We start from the raw sequence: 25358 nt of genomic DNA on the forward strand, positions 1-25358 counted from the left end.
ATGACCAGTCACTGCGGCTGGGGTATTTGGTACGCGATTGGCCAGCCCTAGGTCACACGCTTGCTCAGGTCCCCACTGCAAACGAATGGGCTGAGGAAGGAAGATGGCCCCCAAGGGAAGCAGGAGAACCGTGGCTGGAAGGAAGGGCCATGGAGAAGGTGACAAACACCCAGTAGCCACTAGAGATGGGCGTTGCTAGGTGCGGAAGGGATTGGTGTGCATATCCGCCGATGAAAATGATCAGGTTCGAAGAGGTTAGATATGTTACCCACCATCCGTGGCTGGTGAGCAGCAAGTTGGGATCTGGGCCCCAGAAATCAGGAAAGACGTCGGAAGGTGCAACTAGTCTTGTGTCTTGAGGGGCCAGTAGTTGCTGATCAGGGGAGGAGACTTTTCCATTTTACCTTCCAAACAACATGGTAATGAGATGGCCATCTGGGCATGTCTGTCTATGTCCACATCTCGTTGGTGAAGCCACAGACCCCGCTGAGGAAAGCAGTGCTAGGTGTCCTTTGCCGAGGGTGGACACCCGTCGGATCTGAGGTGGCCAGTGTTCTGCGGGGGCAGAGTCTGCCCCGTAGGCGTGGCGCTTAGCTAGGCCCAGGACGCTAGATTCTTCTGGGCGTTGAATTTTTTTTTTTTTTTTTTTTAGGAATGGGTTGAGGCTGCGCCTCTCACCTGAAAGCACTCACTAAGCAGCAAATGCAACACCCATCAGCAATGACACCCTCAGCACGGGTACCAGTCCCAGGGGCTAGCGCTGGTGGGCCTTCTAGAAGGACAGTCCTGCTGCCATCAGGAGCTGGGTGACGCCTCAGGCAAGGGTGACTGTCCCGGTGGGACAGGGATGACTGACACTGTAGAGATCTGCAGCTTGGTGGCTTTGCTCAGGGATGCTACTGAAATGGACTTTAGAACATGGAGAGGAAGAAGCTAGCCTGGCCAGTGCCTCAGTTTCCCCATCTGCATATTGATCAAAATCCTCTGAACGGTCTGTCCCACTCCCCTTAGGGCACTTGTTGTCTCTTAGGATTTTGGTCACTTAGACCTGTGGACACTCAAACCACACCCCATGTATTCAGGCCCTGAGTTCCCTAGATGCAGAGCTGACCGACCACTGACGCCTCCTTCAGGAAGGGGCTCCCGTGTGGACAGGCCCGAGTGGGCACGGTCCGCTTGTCTCCTTGCCGCTGTGCCCGGGCTCCTGCTGGGGGGACAGAAACCCCTTTCCCCGCCGGGTGCGAAGGCCCCTCCACACAGAGCACTGCTCGAGGACAGACCCCCAGGCCTCAGAGTTTCTGAGAGCACCCGTGTCCTAGCCTGCCCTGTGGTGACTTCCCACTGGTTATGGGGCCTGGCACATGGCAGGAGCTGGGTGGGCCCCAGGGACAGCCTCCGGCACACCGGGAAAGGGATTTTATGAGGGACGTAGCTGAGGGCGGTGACAGGAAGGCAGAGGAATCTTCTGCGGGACTGTACTTCCTCCTGCTGTGGGAAGGCTGCTCCCCAGATTGTCCCCAGGGGCGCCGGCTCCTGTCCAGCCTCCCAGCTGATCCAGGCGCTGTGATGTCTGCGGTCGGCACGGACAAGGTTCTGCCAGGCCTGCGGCCCCAAGCGGCTGCGGCAGCCCCGGTGACCATCACAGGATGCCCCGCCAGACGAGAAACAGGATACCGGGCCGGGGAGCCCTGAGAGGGACCAGAGCCAGGAAATGCCTCTTCCTGCGGCAGGGACAGCTCGGTGACCTGGAAAGGTGTGGGCCGCCACGCTCGTGTTTCCACGGTGACATCACCTCTGGCGCGGACCTGAGGCTCGGCGTCTTGGACCTCGTGGGCACGCTCAGCCCGCGCTGTTGGAAGGGGGACTGGCAGCCGGTGCTTGGGTGTCTGCACAGGCGCATTTGCGTTGCACCCTGAGGGTTTCTCCGCCGGAAGAATTCAGGTATAACCGCAGAATCTTCTCTCAAGGATACGGAAAAAGAGACAGGGATTCGCCCCTCCCCGCACGCACGCGGTGTTGGCTCATCCCAGTTGCATGCTTCCAGAGACGGGAAGCTCACTCTGTGCCAGGCCGTGAGTTCACTTCTGGGCCAGTTCTAGCTCTGCGTTGAAATATAGGTTCTATAGTTCCCTCCACTGCTCTTCACTTTTCCACCCCTCAAAACCAGATAAATCTCTGCTCCTTCAAGCCCTTCGGAAATACCTCCCACTGGGCTGCTTTTCTCCAGAACAAAGAGTCATTACCCTTTTAATGGGGCCTCTTTTTCTAAACATCAAAAAAATTGGTTTTTAATGTTTATTTTTTGAGAGAGAGACACACACACACACACAGAGACAGAGACAGAGACAGAGTGTGAGCGGGAGAGGGGCAGAGAGAGAGGGAGACAACACAATCCCAACCAAGCAGGCTCTAGGCTCTGAGCTGTCAGCACGAAGCCCTAGGTGGGGCTCGAACTCACGAACCACGAGATCACGATCTGAGTAACTGGGCCTCTTTAACATGACCTCCAGGTCCTCTTTGTCCTGGTCACTTTGGTCTGAATTTTAAAGTGGTAAGAGATGGCACCCAGGACTGATGCAATGCATAAGTAGCATCTGGCTGGTATGGAATGAAGCAGGGTCCTCACCTCCTCAGAACTGGACATTTGACCTCTATTAATATAACCTAGGGTGGTCTTACATGTTGGCAGCTGTCAAGTCTCAGGAGCAGCCCAGCTGCCTTTCCATCCTACCCCTACCCCTTCCCAGCCAGTAGACTGTCCTCCTCAAATTGGCATCTTGAACCCAAATCGGTGGCTTACCCTGGTAGAGATTACCTTGCTGGTCGAGAACATCAGGGCTCCACAGCTTTGATGTTGTCTTTTCTCCCAGATGTTTTGCTTTTCACCTCATAGAGGACAATGGCTCCTTCCTCCAGTTTTTGACCATCTAATCTTTGGACCCATCTTTCCTGGGAGATACAGCAGCAGACCCACTGTGAGCTGTGGGTCACACTTGGCTGCAGAGCCATATCTGGCGACCTCTAGCGGGGAGGAGGGAGGCCAGGGCTGCCCGATGCACCTGGGGCTCCTGGCCTGCCTTTTTCCTTCCTGAACCCCAGGGCCTGACGGCACCTTCTTGTTCCTGTAGATGATGTGAATTCGGTTCTTTCGTATTTTCTCTGTCTCTGTTTTCATATGTTAGCTCTGTCGCTGCCGACTCAGTCCTACATTTATCCCGTGGCCGATTCGCATACCAAGCACCGTCTTGACATAGAGCATCTCTCCGGGGCTTACAGGGTTGGGCCTCTCTCTTCTTTTATCGCTGCCAAGGACTTACCACATGGAGTGGACATTGTCAGACACATTAGTGACTCCTGGTAAGGTGCAGGAAGCTGGAATAGCCAACCTGGAAGGGCCAGGAGGGATCGTCCGGCCCTACCATCTCTGGGCTGCAGGGACTTAAGGGCAGACCTGGATCATGACACAAAACTGGGCTATGAATGAACCAACAGAGATGGTTGAGGATCGATGTACACTGGTGTGTTGGGACCAGTGCAGGTGTGCCTGGCCCAGGAGGAGGCAGAGGGGAGCAAGTCCCTCTCGCAGTGATGGGGGCCTTCTTCACGTGCCCCATGTGTCTCTCACCCGATACCGTAGGCCCTGATTTGACCATTTGTGGGAGCTTTGTGGCACCCGCCTTACCACTGCTTCTACACTTTTGCTTTTTCTCTCTTTTAAAGAAGACTAACTTCTCAGGCAGTATCTCTTCCAGCTCTCTGGAGTCTTCGGTCAAGTTCTCGTGCACGTCACTTAGGTGTTAAGGAAGCCTTGATTGTAGAGAACTCCTACCAGGTGAGGCCAATGCTCCCCACCTGATAAGCCTGTCTGCAGCCTGAAGTTGCGGGAGCTTCATCTAAGTCCTTGCCCACCTGCCTGCCACGTGGCTCGGCTCAGAGGGTTCAGGTGCACAGCAGGTCCAAGGCAGAGTTGGAATCAAAAGTCAGTTCTCCAGCCCTAGCTTGGTGCTCGGCAGCAGGATGTGCTGCCTGGCCACCTCGGACAAAAAAAAATAAGCCCCGTGAACCTCCCTTTCATTCAACTAAGCCAGGCTAGAATTTGGGGCCAATGATTAGCAATAGGGCTTTTGTCACAGGGCTAGTTTTCTGATTAAATAATAACGACAGATACGTTTTATTGAGTGCCTTCCCTAAAGCAGGGGCTCTAGACTCATTACGGAAGTAGGCCATGCCACCTCCATCTTACAAATAGGGAAACGGAGGCTCAAAGAACTGTCGAGAAATGCCCCCAGAGACTCTCACCTGGTAAGTCTGCACGTGGGGTTAGAATTCTTGGATCTCTGACTCCGAGCTCCTGTTCTTTCTGCCATCCTGCCCTGCCTCCCTGGAAATCCTACTGAAGAACGTCCTTCCCCCTCCCAGCTCCTCGCCTTCTGCCACCCACCAGGCCTCTACGCCTGGCCCCATCTCTTTGTCTGGCCCTCCTGGGCCAAGCTAGGCACGGCTGGTGATGGGAGCCCCTTGGGAAGGGGGCGGGATGGCCACACTAATGCACTCAGCTCTCAGGCTGGAGATCAAACAGGCCAGCCTCGAGAGTAGCACCGCACGTAAATCAGCCCTCAAAGAGACACGGTTCCAAATGACCAGCGAACTTGACAATTCCCACAGACATCCAACACCGCCATCGGGTCCTCCCTGCTGCCTCTTGGGTGTGAGGTGTGTGTGTCTCACACACCCTGGGAACCCAGATGCCGAGGTCTCACAGGCTTCAGCCCTTCCTGTGGGACTCTTCGGTGGCCAAGCTTTGGATGGGGGTCCCTGCAGTAATTTAGCACTTGCACACCATCTGTGACATGGTGGAGAGTAACTGAGCCCAGACTCAAAACTTGCAGCCACCTCCGGGCTGTGTGATGTGAGATAAGTTACATACCACCATTTGCAACAGGGGGGCGAAGAGAGTTACCTCGCGCTGTTGTTGGGAGATCGACAGGGATAGCTGATGGGTGGTTGACACCTAGGGGATGCTAGTGCCCTTCCCCCCACCAGCTCCCCACGAAAGGATTTCACAACCATTGCCTCATTTAAAGCTCACAAACCCCAGCGTGATAGGCATACGTTGTCTCTGCCGCCCGAGGACTTAGAGATTCCGTGACTAAGCCAAGGTCACTTGGATGGACAGCGTCAGCCTCAGGACTCGAATTTGGCCCTCCCTGACCCCCAATTCCCTCTTCTCTCCCTGACTCTTGGGTTAGCTTGGCTGTAAGAGATTTATGCCTAAAATGACTAATAACCTTCCGAATAATCTCCCCCCTAAAATAATAGCACCAGTAGTGACCCCTAATGCTTCATTCTCTCATTGTCTTGAGAGGCTGGAGACCAAAGGGTTTTATTAAACACACCCCGCAGACGTGGCGCACGTCCTCCTCGAAGGGGTTCGGGCAATGCCACCCACAGCCGACAACTGTCGGTGCCCCTTCTGGGTTCCTCGGAAAAGCTTGGGTGCTGTCAGAAGACCTTCTCCTGGCCTTTTGGTGACACACTGTGGCTACTGATTTGGCAGGCAGTGTTTCAGCCTTTTCCGGGCCCCCACGTGGAGGTGGCTGCACAAATGACCCCCCTCCGTGGACTTCACACCTCCCGTCCAGCTCCAGCAACACTGAATTCTATGGGAACCAGAGCTGTGGTTCCTGCCCCAGGGAAGCTGAGGGTCCCAGCAGACCCACTCCCCCCCGCCCCGGGGCCTGCTTCTCATCTCCTAGCACCACGGGCAGTAACCCCTGGTCCTGTGAAAGCCAAAGAGGGAGGAATGTCACATGAAAGGTGCCCGAGGAGGCCTGGCCAGTGTCAGGCCAGCAAATGGCAGGTGCCGGGGGGTTAGCATTAATGGAGCACCGAGGGGGTGGGGGCTTGAGTCCGGAGGTTTCCTGGGGAGGGAGCCGGTGCCGTCTCTGACTGCCCCCTTGGCCGCGGTCACCAAGGAAGGCCTGTGGAGTTCCTCTCCTTACCTCCTGCACACACCTCCTCACCTGCCCTCTGCCACAGCGACATCCTTCTAGCGTAGGCGGTCGTCAAGATGGCCTGACTCCAGGCTCCAGGCTCGTGGCCTCCGCGCTGCCACCCTGCTCTTCCCGAACCACAGTCTGAGCCTGCCACTCTTTCCCGGGAGCCCAGCGTGGCTGCCCGAGGCCTCCAGGCTCACGGCAGGGCGCCGGAGTCTATCTGTCCAGCCCGCCCGCCCCTCTCTCCGGCACCTGCCATTGCTCTCACGCACTGTGCTGCCCACTGTGCTTGTATGCCCAGCACCTGTCTCTTCCGGCATCGAACGCCTTACATGATCAGACGGAAGGAAAGTGTGCTCCTGTCGGTCTTACCAGTTCGGCTGGGAGGCCTTCTGGGCAGACAGTGGGCCCACACTAGGGCGAGGGGTGCGGCTGCCTCCTCTCTCTCTGGGCAGCAATTTCCTGAATAAGGTGGGAGCCCGTGAGAAGGTGTGAGTCAGGAGTGCGGAGGCCTTGGAGGGAAGGTAGAGGTGCCTGGGCGTCGGTGGTTATTATTGGAATATGTCAGTTTGAAGCTCCCCCTGTTCCCTCTTGATTGAATAGAATATTCCAGATTCAATTAATCCCTGAATATTTATGAGGCTTCATTATTCTATTTTCCCTATTTTGAAACGTTTTAGACAGTTTCCAGAATACACAGTAAAAAACAAACAAGAAAAAAAAAAATAACAGCCTCCACTCCCTCCCCGCCTCCCCCACCAGGCTGTCCGGGCCTCTTCCTTGAGGTAAAGCAACTTTTATCCAGATTTCTTTCCCATTCCTACAGAATAAAGGCCAGCTTCCACAGCTGGTGTTAATGTCCTTTCCAACCCAGGCTGCCTTTTCTTCCCCGTTCACATCCCACCGTGACCTCGCTGTGCCCCGCGCTCTGGCCGCTTGGACCCTTTACATCTCTCAGTCTCAATTCCTACGTCCCTTTCTCTCCACCTGCGCTCTGGCCGGAGGCGGGCAGACGATATGATCTGGCAGGATCTGGAAAGGCTTCACGCAGGAGGTGTGTGTGGGGTGAGCTTGAAGGCGAAGCAGTGACACCCACGCCCCCAACAGCGGCTGCGGAACAGAGTGGGGGGCAGGAGGGAGGGCTGGGCTGCTGGGGGGGGCCGCTGGGGGCCACTGGGGGCCGCGGGAGCCTCTGTTCCCTGGCAGTGGGAGCCACGAGGTGGTTTTAGCAAAAGGGTGAGACACTTTCAGCTTCATGTTTTGAAAAGATGATGCCGACAGTTCTGCGGAGAATGGCTTCAGAGAGGGAAGACAGGACTGGAGGGAGGTTAGGGACTGCCCCAGTCCAGGTGTGAAGTGACCGAGCAGGGATCCTCAGCTGGGCTCAGTGACATGGGCAAGGGAGGTCTGGGGCCTAGGGCGGCTCCTCTGTTCTCATTGGAGTGAGTGGGGTGATGAGGAAGAGCTATGGGTGGAGAGAGGATGCATTCACTCGGAGAAAGTTCCCAAATTGTCTTTAATAAGAGTCTTCTTAAAACTTTTTTTTTTTTCCGTGTTTACTTATTTTTGAGAGAGACAGAGACAGAGCATGAGTGGGGGAGGGGCACAGAGAGAGGGAGACGCGGAATCCGAAGCAGCCTCCAGGCTCCGCGCCGTCAGCACAGAGCCCGACGCGGGGCTCGAACTCACGAGCCGTGAGATCGTGACCTGAGCCGAAGTCGGACGCCCAGCCGATTGAGCCACCCAGGCGCCCCCTTAATAAGAGTCTTCTGAGGGCACTCCATGAAACCACATATTCTCAGGGCCAGCCACAGACCTACGGAATCTGGATACTTGGAGAGAAGGGGCTGGAAATCCGTGTTGTAAAATGCGCCTAGGACGATTCTTAGGATCAGACGAATCTGGGAGAGAACAGTCACAGGGGATGGCATGCTGCCCAGCTAACGCTGGGCCTCCTCCCTGGACTGTGAGCCCCCCCAGCCAGCAGCTGCCCCCTGAACCTGCTCCAAGCCTCGCCAGGCCCATGATCAGCGTTTGTGGAACGAATGAACTGATCTCCAGCCCGAGACAAAGTATTTCTTCTCGTAAGCTGCAGCAAATTTCCAGCCAGGCCTTTTGACTCCCGGGGTTGGTCAGCCATTCCTATTACATGATTTGTCCAAATTTTAATCAAACTTTCTTACTGGATCCCGCCATCTGCCTAGTAGCTTCGAAGGTTTCCTATCAGCAGGGCAGTCCTATGTGTGCCATATTTTCATATGTGAACCACTAGAGAGGCTTCTACCTTTCGGTTAACTTGAACAATAGTGAAAAATAATTGCTTTTTTTTTTTTTTTCCCCCATAAGAGAGGAAATGTTACCAATGGCAAGGTCTTCAAAAGGCCACTTTGCAAATTCAAAATTTACTTGAAAGCACACAATCTTTTGCTGGAGGCCAGGCTTGGTATGTTTCTGATTACACCGGTGACCTTCACCCTGAAAAGCCTTTGTAGATGGGCCTTTTTTCTAGACAACCTACTGATGAGCAAATGATCTAACACATTTCACACCACATAAATTTAAGCCTAATAAATGGTTTCAAATTCAGAACTCCTAATTCTGGGTTCAGAGAGGTAGTCTTCTTACAAAAGCAATCATGTAGACAATTAATAAACCCACACACGGCACTGGGAAAGAGTGAATTCTGTCCCCTTCCCCTGATCCCCTGTCCCCAAACTCCAAATGACTAGCTTCCGGAAATGTGAATTTGCTTTGAGTTTCTTGTAGGGGCAGAAGACGTGTCTATGGTAAGTTTCCACTCAGCTACAAACGTCTTCTGCCCCGTCCGGTATGGTAGCCACATGTGGCTCTTTCAATTTACATTTAAATTCATTAAAATAAAAAATTCTGTTCTTTAGTTGCACCAGCCACGTTTCAACTGCTCAACAGCCACACGTGGCTAGTAGCTACTGGCTTACAGCACAGAATAGAATACTTCGGACAGCACTGATCTATTCTTCAGGCAAAACCTCCCAGGGCCCAGACTGCTTCTGTTTTGTCTCAGTTATCAGTAACTGTTACCCCCCGGGACTGTTTTATTACATTAGCCTAGGTAAGCAGAATGAAATGAAGTTCATACTGAAGAAAAATGTAGATTAAAAAAAAAAATCTATTGTTAATGAGAAAGAAAAGAACTTTGTTTTCAATCTGCTGATGAGCTCATTTTCTTTCAATTCTTTGCTATTTTGGGTGGCATATTTACAGCTTTGGGGATGAACGATCTCGATTATTCAGGGCCAGAAAAATAAAATCTGCTTTCTCATCCCAGTAAGATAATTCTTCTGTCTGAATTAACTAGGTAATTGCTCTGGCTGGTTGTCCTTAGACAACATCAGAGCCTAATAGGGGCAGTCAGGGCCTTGGAGAGCCCTGAGGTCACCGGCCCCATGTACAGCTGGCAAAAGTAGGAATGTGGGGCGAGGGGGCTTATCTAAGGCCACATGACTAGCTTGTGGCAAACTCTTGTTCCCAGCTCATTCTCTTTAGCAAACCATGGACAACCTCTCTCTTGACCCTTGCACCTTGGTCTAGTTAGCTATAAATGGGGGAAGACTTGCCCTTGCATGTAGGAGGAGCCAATTCAATGCCAAGCCAAATCAAGAGATTGTGGGACCACAGAGGTCCTGGGAGATGTGGGCTTAGATCCAAACGGTTGTAGGCCATCCCAAAGCTGCTTTTCTTGGCTTCTACAGTGCGAGGTGGGCTTTGCCTCATAAGATGAGGGATTCTCCAAACTTGGAAGGGGGTTCAGATGGGGAAGAGCCCAAAAGAAAGACAAATGCCCACTAACCTTTATCCATAGGTGATAATGCCCACTTATACAATTCCATCCCAGGCCTCTCTTGTAAACTCCAGACCTCTGTAGTTTACTTCCTGTTTAACATCTTTTGTGGAGGTATTTTAAAGACACCTCAAACTTAACGTATTCAAAACTGATTCTTAAATCTGAATCTCCCCAATATTCATCAGGTCAGTGAATAACACCGTCACTGTCTGAGTTAGACCACCTGGAAGTCCTGACATCATCTTCAACCCCTCCCTCTCCTTCTCTTTCCATAGCCAATCTATCACCAAACTCTGTAAGCTTGACCTCCCAAAGTTCTCCTGAGTCTGTTCATGTCTCTCCATATCCTTGGTCTCAGCTACTGTCATTACCATGCTGGGTTATTGCCATAGGCCAAGACTGGTAAACCAGTTACCCACCCTGATGTATTATCCCCACTGAAACTAGAGTGACATCTTTGAAGTGAAATCTAATGGCATTGTCTCCCTGCTTTCCATTCTCTAAAGACTTCCATTGGCCTCGGGAGAAGCCAAAACTCCCTGGTTAACGTGAAAACCTTATATGGCCTGCCTCTTCTCTCCTGATGCACCTCTCCACCCCTCTCTGCTTGTCCCCATTTCAAATATATCCGATGGCGGGTGTCAGTCTCTCACAACCTCACTCTTCTTTCTTCCATAGAACCTTGTAGTTTCTTCTTCCTGAAGTGCTCCTATCCACCTCCCAGGTCCTGGCCATCACCTCTGTTCATATCCCATCTCCGCTCAGGCATTACTTTCCTAACAGCATCTTTTATCACCTCTGTGTCAAGGTCAAATCCCTAGTTCAGGTTCTCATAACACCACAGACCTCTCCTCCAGAGCCCACATTACTGCTGCAATGTCGTTTTTCTTTGTGTGGTAACTGGACAAACGTCCTTCTCTCCCATTAGATTGTAAGCTCCATGCTGTCAGGGACTATGTCTGTGTGCTCACCAAAGAACCCCTGGTCTGGCATAGAGTAAGCGTTGTATAATGCTGAATGAATGAATGAATGAATGAGACACACCATTAAGTAAATCAGACTTGGGTTTGAATCTTGGTTCCACTACTTCCTTAGCTGTGATCTTGAATAAGCCATTTAATCCTTCTGAGACTCAGATACCTAATATGCAGAAGAAGAACCTAATAGCTGCTTCAGGAAGACAAATGACACGGTGTGAGAGGTTCCTGAAGTAGCCCTTGTGTCTGGTACCCAGCAGGGTAATGCTTGTGGTCATCATCCAAACGGCCTTCCCAGTGGAAGACTAGATGTCCTACTCAACATCCTATCAAGTCCTCTTTTTGGTTTATGTTGGTTTGTGTCTGTTTGCAACCAAAAATCCTACATGGAATGTAGCTCTAGTCTAGACTGACAAAATAAAGTCATCACATCCCAAGTGCACACCATCACCACTTCTGACATTAACTCATTCACTTCCATAAGCAGGTCAACCCTCTGGGGGGTGTGCTATTATTCTTGTCTTACCCAGAGAAAACTGAGACCCAGCAAAGCTAAGTAACCTGTAAAAGACCACACAGCTAACGAGTGCCAGAGCCAGGATGCAAACCCAAGCTGTCTTTGCTTTTCACTCTTGCACTCTGCTATTTCATCTATATTTTGGAGAATTAACCCCAAAGCAATTAAAAGGTGAACGAACAAAATGCTTGCAATATGTTACATAAACCACCCCATCCATTACCACCGCCAAGATCCAAATTATGTAAAAGAAAAACATGTACATATTCTTATTACATGCATAGAAAAAAAGACATGAAAAGAATATACCAAAACAATGATGATTTCTGAGTGATAGAATTTTGGATAGTTAAAAATTTTATAATTTTTTTTTAATGTTTATTTCTGAGAGGCAGAGAGAGACAGAGCACAAGGTGGGGAGGGGCAGAGAAAGAGGGAGACACAGAATCCCAAACAGGTTCCAGGCTCTGAGCTGTCAGCACAGAGCCCGATGCGGGGCTCAAACCCACAAGCTGTGAGATCATGACCTGAGCCGAAGTCAGTCACTTAACCGACTGAGCCACCCCGGCGCCCCTTGGATAGTTAAAAATTTTATTCTTCTTTTGTTTTTCAGCTATTTCCTACATTTTTGACAGTATAAAATACAATTATCATCTAAAAAACAAACACTGTTTTTCTGAAAAGTTCCTTTCTTATTAGTAAATAAGAATGAGAAAGAGAGGGGCGCCTGAGTGGTTTAGCTCGCTGAGTGTCGGACTCTTGATTTTGGCTCAGGTTGTAATCCCAGGGTCTTGGGATTGAGTCCCACTTTGGGCTCTGTGCTGAACGTGGAGCCTGCTTGAGATTTTCTCTCTCTCCCTTTGGCCCTCTGCTCTGCTTGCATGGTCTCTGTCCCTAAAATAAAAATAAAAATAAAAATAAAAATAAAAATAAAAGAGAGAAAGAAAGCAAAACGCACCACTCAATCCAACTCCAAACAGGAGAGGAAGAGAAGAGAACGTGACTTTGAGGTACCTGGAGTTTTGCTGATGAGCCCATCTCTGTGGACCTGAGTTCTGGGCCTGAGAGCAACAGCTGAAATTTTCATTGTCAGGCAAAGCTCTCTTAGAATTTTCATTAATAAATAACTTTGGACCACAATTAGCTCACTCAGTATTGAGCAGTAAGAGCGTAGTTGAGCATGAATTCAATGTCTGCAAATAGCCTTGAGAGGGCATCTTGGGCTCCAGCTTGAGCGTGGCTGTGCCCTCACCATGTGCCTTGGAAAATCTCTACCCTCTTCTTCTGCCAAAAGGGAAATCTGCCAAAAATTGAGCTGTATCTGCTTGATCACCTTTTGAAATCTGCCGTGAGTTGCTAGAAGCTCAGTGAATTCTTGCTGTCATAAGTGTTTTACATGGACCCACTCACGTAAACTTCAGGACAACCCTGTGAGTTAGATAATAATACCATCCCCATTGTATGAGGAGGAAAAGGAGGCACAAAGCATTGAACGGACCTGCCCAGGGTCACATGATTGATAGGCGTAGAGATAGGACTCAAGTCCAAGCAGTCTGGCTGTCTAGTGAATTGTGTGGTTGTGACCGCTGCATTGTGCCAAGGGACACCTTTCGGCTTGGAATGAGATGCGATACAGAAAAGAGCTTGGTACAGCTCGAAACACGAAAAAAAAATGCAAGCTGTTAGTTTGGGCATTTTAAAGGAAATGGCTCCTTGCTTTGGGGCAATGTTTTAAAATGGTTAATGATTAGGAAATAGGTATAAACCTAGGAAAAGCTGCACATAAATAAAACATTTCCACCTCTCATTGGGGAAAAAAAAGTTTCCACCAAGAGCACAGGAGAGTCCCCAAACAGGAAGAGACACTCCTTACCCAATAAAGTAGTGATTTTGTGTTCGTGTGTCTTCCCTGGGAATCTGCCTTTCAGATGGCAGATATATTATGCAGTTGGGCTTATGAAAATTGCTTGGGCAAAACAAGCTTGAAACTCTCTCCCCTGTCCACACATCTATTTTCCATCCATGCATCTAGGGAGCAGAAATTTGGGTAAGTCCGACACCCCAAAATTGAGTTGTTTGCCTCCGGTGGTAATCGGATATTGTCTCTAAGACTCCTTGGGGGGAAAAGACCTAAATGGTCACCTGGTTGCCCTGTTTCCCCACTTACTGTCTTCCACCTAAAACTATTGCCAACGGATGGGGTGACGTTCTGTTTCAGGGACCTCCAGGGAAGCGGAGTATCTGGCCTCCTCCTGGGAAGCCCTCATCAGTCCTGTAATCAAAATGTTTAGGGCCCGTGGGAGAGCTGCGGCAGAGGCCAGCTTATCAAGGTGGGATTTATTTACTTACTGTCCAAATCATTTCACATCAGATTGGCTTGTCGCTCTCTCCACTCACCGGCTGGAGAGCGGAGGTGACAGATGACTCCATTGCTTACTTAACCAACCATAAACAGGACTTGAAAGAAGGGGGTTCGCTGTGCATGGCTCATCTTTGGAGAATCTGACAAGCATCAAATTGATGGCAAACTTCTGCTCATTATTGCACAAGGTCTCTTCTACTTTTCCCTGTTTTCTGTTCCCAAAAGAAGGCATTTACTCAGCAAACTCCCCAGTTTCACTGCAAAGAGTAGAATCTACGCCAGAAAGTTGTGTCCAGTCTAAGTGGCCTGGGGGCCGTTGAAGGCTTTCTTTCCCACCTACGTGGACCTCAGGGTAGGAGGCAGCTTTCAGAATTTGGTGGAACGTTCAGTTTTTCAGTTTTCCAAAACCCATCAAAGTGGCTGTTGAATGGTGTCTTAGATTTATCTACAGTTTAGACTACAATGAGATTAAGTTCTAATGAAGTTATAATATCTGAATAAAATCTGTGATTTCTGCGACACATATACAGGAGTAACACGTTCCACAGTTTATGGAATGATTTCAATTTATTTTGTTCCTTTTTTCCTTCCCCTTCCCCCAACTACCCCCACCCCCCCACTTTCCTCCCCAGAATAAGAGAGAAAACAGAATGCTATTTATCTCAAGCCAACTTCTGTGTTGGGTGTTGGGCTTTTAGAAACATTATTTCATTAGGGGCGCCCGGGTGGCTCAGTTGGTTAAGCGTCCAACTTCGGGCCAGGTCATGATCTCACGGTTTATGGGTTTGAGTCCCGCATTGGGCTCTGTGCTGTCAGCCCGGAGCCTGGAGCGTGCCTCAAATTGCTTCAAGTTGCTTCAAATTGTCTCCCTCTCTCTTTGCCCTTTTCCCATCCACACTCTCTCTTTCAAAAATAAATAAACATTAAAAAATAATAAAAAAGTAAATTATATATATTATATATATTATATATAATTATATATATATAATAATTATATATATTATATAATTAAATTCTCCTAACAATGTGTGTTGCTGAACCACACTTACATGGTTGGTGTTGCAGCTGAGCTTTAAGCCCAGGTCTAGTGATGCTAAAACCCAGACTCCTTCTCCTGACTCTGTCATATCTGTTAGACCATAGGGACTGATTAGTGGTCAGAGAGGTCAAGTATGGCTACCAGAGGCATAGGCAGGCATAGGTGTGTGTGTGTGTGTGTGTGTGTGTGTGTGTGTGTGTGTGTGTATGTGGGTAAATGTGTGTGTATGTGTATATGTCTCTGTGTGTATGTATGTATGCATGTGCATATGTGTGTGTATGTCTCTGTGTATGTGTGTGTGCATCTGTGGGTATGTCTGTGCATACGTGCATGTCTATGTGTGTGTTCACACATGTGTGCATGCATGTGCTTGTGCGTCTGCATGTATGTATGTGTGTGTGTATGTACGTGGGTGTATGTCTATTTCTGTGTGTATCTGTGTATGTCTCTGTGTGTACATTTGTGTGTGCATGCCCATGTATGCATGTGTGTGCATGTATGTGTGCATGTGTGTGCGCATGTGTGTGTGTGCGTGTGTGTGTGTGAAGTGGCTGGTGTACAAGAAGCTAAAGGATTAGAGAGGAAATAGGGGCACCTGGGTGGCTCAGTAGGTTGAGTGTTCAACTCTTGATTTTGGCTCAGGTAATGATCTTGTGGCTTGAGAGTTCGAGCCCCGCATCGGGCTCTGTGCTGACAGCACGGAGCCTGCTTGGGATTCTCTCTCTCCCTCTCTCTCTCAAAATAAATAAATAAAATTAAAAAATTAAAAAAAAATAAAGTGAAAATGAAGGCTAGATTAAAATATGCTGAGAGAAATTACTTGGGGTATGGTAATAGAATACAGATAGAAGGTGAAATAAATACCACAGCAAAGGGAAACACGGACATGATAACATTATGCTTGATTTAGCAACAGTTTGCATCAGACTCCTTTGCCACGGAAAGGGTCTACAAGTGGGGATATACACATACGACAATTAGCACTGAAGATTGCACGTGTGTGGAACTTACCATGTTTCTAGAATACTACAAATACTATTTTAATGTGACAGCATCGCCTTTGGGAAGAAGATAAACCCTTTTGGTTAGGGACAAAAAAGTCACCACGGTGTCCTTGAGCACGTGATGTCAGAAGCCGTGTGCTTCCCTGACTGGCTGGAGCCCGGGGGACACTCCCCTATGGGGCACAAAGCAGAGCAGCAGCTGCCCAGGCCTCAGCTCACCTGCCGTGTGGCATTATCTAGAATGTCACTTAATTTGTTGAGACCTTCTTGGGGCCCTAGGAACTCATGCCATGCCTTCTAGATTCTCAAGTCACTGGGGGTGATGGAAAGAGCCTGTTTCAGGGCGCCTGGGTGGCTCAGTCAGATGAGCGTCTGACTTTGGCTCAGGTCATGATCTCGCGGTTTATGAGTTCGAGCCCCGTGTCGGGCTCTGTGCTGACAGCTCGGAGTCTGGAACCTGCTTCGGATTCTGTGTCTCTCTGTCTCTCTGCCCCTCCCCCACTCATACTCTGTCTCTCAAAAATGAATAAACATTAAAAAAATTAAAAAAAAAAAAAGAGTAAACCATTCCATGGCGTAAAAGGCCAGGTTTTAAATCCCTGACATACATATCTGGTGTGACCGTAAATCCCTCATCTTCCCGGTCTGTATGATGAGGACGATAGTCCCTGTAGTAGTGGGGGGCTCCCTTGGGGGCAGTGGGAATTAGGTGCCTGGGGCATCGAATGTTCACTTCCTCCCACTTTTGAAAATGTCAGGTCCGTGTCTTATCAGAACTTGAAATTTTGAGTGAAAGATGTCTCTTCTCTCCTCCACTTCTTACCAGGCACAAAGACCACAGCAAACGGTTTGGCCTTTCCCTAGTGAGTTAACCATATGGCTCGCCAATGCTACTCCTAGGGCTGCACCTCGTGTTCAAACAAAAACTTGTACAACTTCCCAGCAGCACCGCTCACAATAGCCGAAAGGTCGGGACAGCGTAAAGCTCTGGAGGCTGATGAACGGCTCTGCAAAATGTGGTCTGTCCATTCAGTGGGGGAATATTCCACCAGAAAGCAAAATGCGGTCCTGATGCGTGCTGCCACACAGTGGGCCTCGATCATATGCTATAGGTGAAACGGGAGGGACCCCTAAGTCACATATCACACGACTCCATTTATATGAAACGTTCCGGCACGGCCAGATCTACAGGACACAAGGCAGATTCGCGATTGTCGGGGAGAGCGGAAAATGGGGGCTAATGAGGACAAAGGTTTCCTTTTAGCGCAATGGCAATGTTCTGGACGTAGGCAGTAATGAAGGCTGTACAACATCATGAACATCATGAATGTACTAGGTGCCATTTTAAAATGGTTCAAGTGGTAAATTTTATGTGCATTTTGCCACAATATTAAAAAAAAAAAAAAAAAAAAGGACGTAGCCTTGAAGGCTCTATTATACTCCACGGTCGTGTTGGTGAATGTTGGGTTTGAAATCTGGATGGAGCCTTCCCGGAGGGCACGTCACCGTGTAAAGATGTCTTTCCTCACGGCTGGGCCTCGAACCAGCTCTGGGCAGGGATCCCTCTGCCTGAGGCCGCCGGCTCACCCGGTCTGTGTGAATCCGCTCGCCCACCCGTAGGGTCTCCACGCTGCTAGACAAAGCCCCTTTCTTTCCCCGTGGTCAGGAGGAGCTGAGGGGGCACAGTGGATGCATAAACACGGGCAGGAAGGCAAGCCGCCTGAAAGCTTCCAAAAGCCCCTTTCTGACAAATGAAAAATGTTGGTGACTTTAAGTCACAGGCCAGGCTTTTAACAACCCTCGGCGTATTTATTTAACCCAGTAAATATGTTTATTAGCAAGGCCGCCTCCTTTGTAGAGCAGGTAATGGATTCCCCATATGTTTCTGCTTTGCAGACCGGGGCACAGCGGCCAACACCTAGCCTCCTCCAGCCTCCGAGGTGAAGGCCTCGTGTGTTGCCTCTTTACTGCCCTGGCCCCTCCGTGTGCGTAATTACAGCCGTTCCCAGAGAGAAGGAAATCCCCGGGCTGCGGCCTTAACTAGCCTGGCGTTCCACGACCAAAGGGCATGTCTCGGAGGGGGGAAGAGAGGGGTAATAAAGCTTTCACATTATTAACTTTTTCTTTCTGAAAAGAAGCCTGAAAAATACCATCGCACCACATTAAAGGCCTTACGTGAGAGCAGCCTCGGCCTAATGAGGGGCTCGGACCCCGGGCCACATGCGAGCGCTTCGAGGGCCCCTTTTAACGGAACCTTGATGCTGTGCCAGCCCCGAGGGGCTGGGCAGGAGGGAGGGCGGGGGTCGGCCTGAGGTTTGCACCTGACTCAGGGGACCCAGAGCGACAGGGTGTCACATGTGAACAGGCGTCGGTTCCTTCCCTCAGGGACCTTAGAATGCCGTGCAGGAGGTGACAGGGTATCAGGCTGGGGCCATCGGAACGGCCAGCGTCAGAGCAGGTGTGGAGAACACGGAGCGGCGGGGCTGAAGGTGTGATGGACCACCCCTGGGCGAAGCCCGCACCCCCGGAAAGCACAGCACGGGGCTGGGACGCCCAGGGCGAACTGTAGTGTGGCCAAAGACACCCCCCACGGTCCTTTCCCCAGATCCCAGCCATAGATTCCCAGCCAGCAGAAGGATTTCTAGCTGTTGTAATACGTTTGGATGTTTTGACGGCGGGTGAAATTTCCTCCCTGGGCATTCCATTCCAGCTAAGTTCGGCGCTGGCGTAGATGCGTGTGGGGCGGCAGAAAGAATGGGGCCAGGAGCAGGGACGTCCAGGTCTGGCCTCAGAGCTTGTCTTACACGTCTCATGACCCTGGGTGGGCCTCGCTCTCAGGCTCTTAGGGCCTGATGGGCTGATTCTGAGCTCCCTTGTCCACGCTGCATGGCTGTGAGCTGAGGAGGGGGTGGGGGCCAGCAGGGGACAGCAGCCAGAGGGCGGCCCCTCCTCCACCTCTTCCACACCCTCCCACGGGCCTGAGGACTCACATCACTGGGTGACAAGAAAAGCAGGCAAGGCCTTGGGTCTGGAGAGCGTGGAAGAGCCGGTCTGGATCCTAGAGTCCTGGTGTTGGCAGCCTGCCAGGTCCAGGGAAACTTCACCAGTCCTGCTCTCTGGAAATGACCGCCTCCTCTCTGAGAGCTCCTAGCAGTAGACAACAACGTTCTCACCATCGCCCTCATTGCAGTGTTGACTTCATGGTCCCACCCAAAGTAGGCCCTGATCTAGAACTCCCAGGTCCAGTTGTGCAGGCTGTGCACTGACCATTCCCTGGGGGAGTACGGGCGGTTAAATAGACTCTGATGTCTATGTGATGGAGCCTCGTAGACTCATGCAGTGTGAAAGCCCTGCCCATCAACTGAACTCTTGATGTGGAGAGCCCACAGTACCCACTGCACACCCAGTGTGGATGGGGAGATCAAAGGCCAGGGAGGCCTCTTCGTTCAATCGGTATTTAATTTGCCTTTGCGATTAAGAAAACACTTTTGCATGTCTTATCTCATTTGATTCTCTTTGTGGGAGCAGGCGGACATTAACAATTCCATTTGACCTCTGGGTGCAGCGAGGGCCACACAAGGGGAAGAGACTTGCCCAAGATCCAGGCATGGCAGCTGCAGGGTCAGGAACCGGGTCGGCCGATGTCCTGTCCGGTGCTCTGGCCACAAGACTGTGGGCCGTCCGTCAGGCTGACCGCTCATCCTCTCTCCTTTGCCGGGGAAGGACCCTCAAGCATCTCTGCCTTGTCTGCATCTGTGTGTCCCTGGACGGGAGCTGCTTGCATGAACCTCAGAAGTCAACCCTGGGTTTAGGTTCCGGCTCTCCTAGCTGATTCCTCATGAGTAAATCACTTCATTCATTCACTCACTCACTCACTCACTCACTCTCTCACTCGTTCATTCAGTAAGCATTTATTGGGTGCCTGCTGTGTACCAGTCACACATCCCGCCCCCTGGGATACCCAAATAAACAACACACACACAGATCCCCGCGCTAAGTGCCCCATCACCGTTAGCCACGCCCTCCAGGCTTGACCTCCACCTGCCCATTTACCTAGTGCTTTGTAGGCACAGCCGTGCTGTGACCGCTCCCCAGGGATCAGAGGAGGGGTCAAACTCCCTCTCTGGGCAGCCTCAGCCCTTGGGAGCAGGCAAGGGAGGCATGGGAAAACTATCCATTCATCCCTGCGCTTACGTTTCCTGGCCTGGGGTGGCTGAGCATTGTCATGCTTGAGCTGGTGATAATATATTCCAACCACCCAGTGCTCATAACATTAACATCCGCGCTTGTCTCGGTGAATGATTTTCCCTGATACACAGAGCATTTCCTGCACCAGGCACCGAGGGCTGTTTATTTATAGGGTCACTGAAGGAAGGGAGATGCCAGTTTCCTCACATGTAAAATGGGGGTGGGGAGGGCTTTGGGACGGTTCTTAATCCATAGGAGAGAGTGTAGTCGTTCGACTAAAATGTTCCTGTGAACGATCCCAAACAGCGCTCGGTGTGTAGCAGGCAAGAAGAAAAAAAATGCTACCTGTTTTTACGTTTATTATTATTGGAGACACCAAATTCCATTCGGGGAAGGAACATGTCTTTGCCTGCAGAAGACCAAAATGCCTGCCCAGCTCGGTTCCGTCATTATTGCAGAGGGGGACCTAGCAGGCGAGGGCTCGGAGAGAGCGGTTGGGTGGTCTCGGTATGAACCGTCTGCCTCCTCTGCGTGCCAGAGACACAGCACAGTCCCCATCAGTCTCCAGCCGCCCCTGTCTCCCCCAGGAACTTTCCTGACATTGAAAAGGGGGAAATGGGAACAGGCACGCTGAGCTTCTGGGCTGGAATTCTGCGAGGCAGCCGCTGGGTCCGTGTTTGCCCATCAAAGGCTGCATGTTGGGACAGTTGAGGGTTGGGAGATGAGAAGAATTTGTGGGGAGCAGGGAACAGGGAGGTGTGCAGAGGGACTGCTCAGGAACGCGCCCGGGGAAGAGAACGGCGAAGACAGGAGCAAAGTCTGCTCATGTCACTTTCATAGTGGGAGAAGGTGACGCTTCTGGAAACATTACAGGGGCTTTTGCGTTCATTCTCTAGGACACTCAGAGAGTGACACAACTTCATGCCATGTCAAAACAACAGCGAGCGATTGGTGATTCTTATCCTCATTTTGCAGGCGATTTGCTGAGACCCGAACAGTTCCGGGTGAGGCCCACGCAGTCAAACTGTGTGGGTTCCCATCCCAGCTCCGCCACCCGTTCGCCACAGATCACTCTGGGGAAGTTATTTATTCTCTGTGCATCAGTTTCCTCATCTGCAAAATGGGGATGATAAAATAAGACAGGTTTGTTGTTGTTGTTTAGAACGGTGCCTGTAACCAAGCAGGCACTGGGTAAACGTTGGTGATGACGATGGCCTCATCACTGGGAGAAAAAAAGTGGAGTCAGGCTATGAACCGAGGGATCCAGACTTGTGTTCTTTCCACAGCCCTACACTGCCCTAGACTTTGGCAGAAGAGACTGACGAATGTTAAGCAAAAATATCTCATCCCAAATTGAAACCAAAGTATTAAGAGACAGTTTGCTCTACCACTTGTGTTTGGGTGTGCACCACTGGCCAATCAGGAAAAGATCTGGTTGGAGTGGCCGCCGATCAAGGCCTTCAGCTCATTTGAAATCAGAGCCACCACCGCAACAAAACCTTACAATATCTGAAAAGCCCCATAACAGCTTCTCGGCTCACGGAACCCTTTACTAAGATTAATTATTATTCTTTAGGGGCAGTTTCCTGAACTCCCTTTCCCACATCTCTGCTGTGCTCCTTCCGTTCCCTGTGCCTGGAATGTGTCTTTATCTCTGAGTCCTGCCTATCCTGCGACACCCAGCTCAAGCCGCACCTCCTCCAGGAAGACTTCCCTGACCATCTGGCCCACAGGGATGGCCTCCTCCAGAGCAGCTGGGTGCTCACTTGGCCAGGGACACGCAGACCTGTGAAATGTGAATCCTTTACATGCATCCAGAAGTCCTTTTCTGGAAACTAGATTGTAAGCTTCCTAGGACTGGAGACCTGTCCCGTGTCTTTCTGTATTTTTTTTTTTTTTTATCACTTTTGACTACGGATTATTGAATTTGTATGAGCTCACACACTCATATGCTCATTGAGGTCTAGAATGCTGGATTGACATTCTATTTTTTCTTTTGTTGGTTACAACATTTTATCACAGTGCCTCCCTCCAGTAGACATGTGTTCAGTCAGTGTTTCTTCCATTGACCGAACAAACATGGCCTCAAGACCCATCGGGTGCAGGGTCTAGGCGAACAGAGATGAAGGAACCAAGTTCATGGGAGCCACCATGGCGGGGAAAACCAGACGTGAACACGAATGATTTCAACACCCTAAGGATGGAGGTAGGTGTTTGGGAACAGCCCGAGAGATGTGAGTTGCCTTGAAAGCCGGTGTGAATTTGTTATCAGAAAAGTGGGGAAGGATGCTCCAGGCACAAGGAATGGCGGGATGCACGTGTGGTCTTGGCTTAGAGGAGCCTAATAGAATTGGGGGATTGATACGCAGGGGGATGTGGTCGGAGAAGGAAGTGACAGTAAAGAGTCAAGTGAGGAAGGCCTCAAAGGAGGTACAATAACTCGGTGTTGGGCCAGTTTTCAGGATGTTGGGCGGGGGATGTGATCCGTTAATCTGATGTGATAGGTGGGGGAGCCTCTGTTGATGACGGTGACCTAAATGTCAGTGAGTGGGGGACTGATGAAACATTCCCCAGGCAATGACAAGCATGTATAGCGTGGTCAGCCCCAAATGGTCTTGATTCGCCATGGCCCTTTCTGTCCCGTCTGGGAGGAAGGTCGCATCTCTGTGCTACTGCCCTCCTCCCGGGAAGCTGTCTGTCCTGTGAGCCAGCAAGTCCGATGTTTTTGTGCTTGAAAAGCCCGCTCTCGTCCACCACAGGCGGCTCATAGCTTTCAGCAGAGGATTACTTAGAATAACAAGTTAGTGACTGTCCTCAGATCAGGCGAGCCTTGCTGGAAGAAACAGGCATGCCCAGAGTTCATTTCGCTCAAGTCCGATGGGGGTGGGTTGAGAAAACACATTGCAAATTCCATTCTAGGAAAAAAAAAGAAAAGAATTCTTCACCCAGTCAAAGCAGCATTTTAGAAGTAGTGTGTGGGAACGGGGCATCATTTAAAAATCTAAAGGCAACTGTAACCGTCTCCGGAGTATGGCGGGGTGACTGGGTGGCAGGCCTGCCTGAGGAAATGGGGAGTAGGCTGTCGGCTGTGCTCTTCTCGGGGTCAACTGATCCGGGGCCCCATAGGAAACAGCTGGGAAATCACGTGTGATATGGAGTGGGGAGACAGCGAGAGGGAATGGGGAGGGGGGTGTAGGCGGTGGGAGGGGGCAGCTGAGGGAGGGCAGGGGTGAGGGTCTGCTGACTCTCCTCCATCAACACTGGAGACCACCAACAGGCCCGGGCTTCTGCTCTGCTCCCCGCTGCCAGCCCCAGGCCAGCACTGATGATGCTCTTCTAAAAGTTCTGAAGGTGTCTACGCTCTCTTGTAAATTCACTCAATAAATATTTGACGTCCTCAACCTATGAAGGAGAATCAAGGGACACAAAACCTCTTTGCCAAATGCTAACTCTGAAGTCTGCAAAGTCTGTTAAGGCACCAGTGGCTGTGAATACATATACAGGAAGAAACACAGCAGGTGTGTTTGGGGCGACCTAGGTGACTGACTTACAGTGCGTCCCCACCTAAGAAAAGCTCCAGGGCACTGAGGGTGCTGAGTCAGCTGGTGTTCTAGAAACTGGAAGTGATGCCTCAGGCCCTGAAAGACAGGTGGATATGGAAGGCGGAAGAAGGACAGCACTGTGCTAGTGTGGAGAATAATGTGTGCTTACGATGAGCAGGCCCTGATGACTCGTTGCTTCGAACCTTTAAACCAACCCAGGCAATTCTTGCTGAAGGGAGGAGGTGGGGCAAGATATCAGACCCCTCCCCATGCGTCGAGGCCACCACTGCAAATGGCGGGGTAATTTACCCCTAAATGGTCCACTATTTATTATTATTATTATCATTATTTTAGTTTTATGGTTTTATTAGCACAAATACGATGTACGCATAAACTGTCTATTCATTTTCTTTGCCCTGTAGCCTGACATCAGGATTCGTGACCCTGGTGGCCAACTGGGCTGCTCTTTCTGCAGTGGCTTGGTGGGTCTGGGCAATGTCTGTGCAGTAAGATTTGTTGTAAATCAGCAGCACTTCAAGCTCCTTGATGTGGTGGACTAGGAACTTCCGGAAGCCAATGGGCAGCATATGCTTTGTTTTCTTGCTGCTCTCGTAACCAATGTTGGGCATCGAGATCTGGCCCTTAGATTGTCTTCCCCCCGTTTCACCAATGCCTCTGGGTTTCCTCCAGTTGCATTGAATTTTGACACGTGGGTCTGAGTGGCGCCAGATGAACTTGTTAGTCCTCTTTTTAACAATCCTGGGCTTCACCGAAAGTCTGAGTGTGGCCATGATGCCGAGTAAAAGATGGCTGCCACCGGCCTAGGCAGGGCCGAGGGAGAGAAGGGAAGCCCACTATTTTTAAGTAGGACAAAACCGAAGCTCAGAGAGGTTCATGTGACTAAGCTGTAGCTGGTAAGTGGCAGGGTTGAGACTTGAACCCATTGGTCTGACTGTCGCCCATGCTTCCATCCAGTGCTCCGTGAAGAAAGGGCCTCCTGGGTTGAGCCGGGGACTAGCTTAGGGGCACAGAGGGAGCTAAGGCTGGGAGCACATCCAGGTGCAGCTGGGAGGCCTGCACAGGAGCTTGCTGGGGATGCAGAAGGAAACGGGGATTTCCAGGCCCCACTGGAACGGAAGGTTTAACCTAAGTGTGGGCTCCGGCTCCCTGAGTCCCCTGAGGTCCCCATCCTTCCTCCTTGGCCTGGCTGGAGACTCTGGCTCTGAAACCGGAAGTTCCTGAGGGGTGAGAGTCTGGAATAGTCTGCTGGGAGTTGTATACAGGAAGAGGAAAATGCAGGTAGAACTGGAAAAGGTATAAACACATGACTCAATGCTTTCCCTGGTCTTCTGGAGGCTGGCTTGGCCTGACTGCCTGGGGGGAGGCCTCAGCTCTTGAGAAGAGCATCTGAGATGCTCTCTTCTGCTGGAGATCGAGTTCTGAGATCCCTCCAACCTGGGAGGCTGGAAGCATCCTCTTTACTGATGGATGGTGTCTGTGAAGGGGGCCTAGTGGAACAGCAAGCCTGCTGGCTTTGATGTCAAGGATTCTTGGGTTTGAGTCACAGCTCGTTCTTTTTTTTTTTTTTTTTTTTAACATTTACATTTACATTTATTTTTTTGAGAGGTGGAGAGAGACAGCATGAGCAGGGGAGGGGCAGAGAGAGAGGGAGACCCAGAATCCGAAGCAGGCTCCAGGCTCCGCGCTGTCAGCACAGAGCCCGATGTGGGGCTCAAACCCACGACCCGTGAGATCGGACGCTTAACCGACTGAACCACCCAGGCGCCCCACAGCTCATTCTTTTACTGGCTGTGTGACCTTGGGCAAGTTGCTTAAGAGTCCCGGACCTCAGTGTCTCATCGATTGGAACCAGAGGGGACTGGAAGGTGGAGGTTAGGGGTTATAAAATC

At 50.7% G+C, this 25358-nt stretch overlaps 1 pseudogene; it reads right to left on the reverse strand.

The window, feature by feature from the left end:
- Positions 1-23846: 23846 nt before the first annotated feature.
- LOC112864351 (large ribosomal subunit protein eL32 pseudogene) lies at positions 23847-24239 on the reverse strand (annotated as a pseudogene).
- Between the last annotated feature and the right edge of the window lie 1119 nt (positions 24240-25358).

The sequence above is a fragment of the Puma concolor genome, chromosome A3 (assembly GCF_028749965.1).
Source record: "Puma concolor isolate L17-30 chromosome A3, mPumCon1.1.hap2, whole genome shotgun sequence".
Taxonomy (NCBI): domain Eukaryota; kingdom Metazoa; phylum Chordata; class Mammalia; order Carnivora; family Felidae; genus Puma; species Puma concolor.